The sequence below is a fragment of the Nanorana parkeri genome, unplaced genomic scaffold (genome assembly GCF_000935625.1).
Source record: "Nanorana parkeri isolate BGI_ZX_2015 unplaced genomic scaffold, ASM93562v1 scaffold2026, whole genome shotgun sequence".
NCBI classification, from domain to species: Eukaryota; Metazoa; Chordata; class Amphibia; order Anura; family Dicroglossidae; genus Nanorana; species Nanorana parkeri.
Genome location: NW_017308294.1, coordinates 184889 through 186411, shown reverse-complemented (window position 1 = coordinate 186411; position 1523 = coordinate 184889). Strand labels below are relative to the sequence as shown.

At 49.6% G+C, this 1523-nt stretch overlaps 1 protein-coding gene across 1 annotated transcript in view; it reads right to left on the bottom strand.

Moving 5' to 3' along the window:
* The window catches only part of LOC108800443 (voltage-dependent calcium channel subunit alpha-2/delta-2-like), a 60883-nt gene that overhangs the window by 27962 nt on the left and 31398 nt on the right, over positions 1–1523 (bottom strand). The window lies entirely within an intron of this gene.

The following is a 1523-nucleotide window of genomic DNA, read 5'->3' as shown; positions in this document are numbered from 1 at the left end:
CCTTCCCCCACTCTTCTCCCCCCATCGCCAACCCCTGACGGGCGCAATCTTCCCGCTGTCCTTTATCTGCCTTCAAATAAAAGAATCTGTTCGATGTAAAATGGGCTATTATGTGCTGTAATGCTGCAACGTATGGCGACGGCGGAGCCTTAAAGGGGAACGGAGGAAAAAAATGCTTCATTACTATTGCTGAATCTATGAAGGTTGAACGAATCCGATCGGAGAAATCTCATCTCATTGGCCTTGACACCTCCAAAGTGCTGCATGGCGGCAGTATGTGTCGAGGTGCATTCCATCAAGTTCGGCAGCCAATCCATGAATGGACCGTAACGCACCTCAAAATTCCAGTCTGACTTAATTTTTTGCAGCATACCACAAAGTGGGAGGGAAAAAAAAGGCCCATTAATAGTGTCAATGGCAGCAAGAGAAACTCCCAGCATTGGGGTCAGTGATTGCAATCATTGCCTTCCAGGAGATAACTCATATTATTTACCGAACTTGTACCCTGCAGTTGCTCTTTATAACAAAGACCGGTCACTGCTGCTCTCTCTACTTGTGCAGGTGACTGGTCTTGTCTCCGCCCCCCCTCCTATAATAAAGACCGCTCACTGCTTCTCTCTCTACTTGTGCAGGTGACTGGTCTTGTCTCCGCCCCCCCTCCTATAATAAAGACCGCTCACTGCTTCTCTCTCTACTTGTGCAGGTGACTGGTCTTGTCTCCGCCCCCCCTCCTATAATAAAGACCGCTCACTGCTTCTCTCTCTACTTGTGCAGGTGACTGGTCTTGTCTCCGCCCCCCCTCCTATAATAAAGACCGCTCACTGCTTCTCTCTCTACTTGTGCAGGTGACTGGTCTTGTCTCCGCCCCCCCTCCTATAATAAAGACCGCTCACTGCTTCTCTCTCTACTTGTGCAGGTGACTGGTCTTGTCTCCGCCCCCCCTCCTATAATAAAGACCGCTCACTGCTTCTCTCTCTACTTGTGCAGGTGACTGGTCTTGTCTCCGCCCCCCCTCCTATAATAAAGACCGCTCACTGCTTCTCTCTCTACTTGTGCAGGTGACTGGTCTTGTCTCCGCCCCCCCTCCTATAATAAAGACCGCTCACTGCTTCTCTCTCTACTTGTGCAGGTGACTGGTCTTGTCTCCGCCCCCCCTCCTGTAATAAAGACCGCTCACTGCTGCTCTCTCTGCTTGTACAGGGTGACTGGTCTGGTCTCCGCCCCTCCTGTAGTTTCCTGAAGACAGCCTGTAATGAGTGGGGTCTTCTTGGCCCCTTTTTAGTTCTGCTGTCTGCACTGGCTGTGTTCAGCACAGTGATGATGTCACTTCTACTTTTACAAGGTAATAGATGGGTCTGCAAAGGCATTTGGTGCGCACAGTCCTTGTACTACATGGTTATAGGTTGATCTTAGGAAAATTGTACAATTGGATTGTAAAGCGTGTGTCCAGCTTAAAGTAGATTGCACCAAAAGCTGTACAATCAGATTGTAAACATTTGGCCGGAGATCCGCTTTAAGCCCCC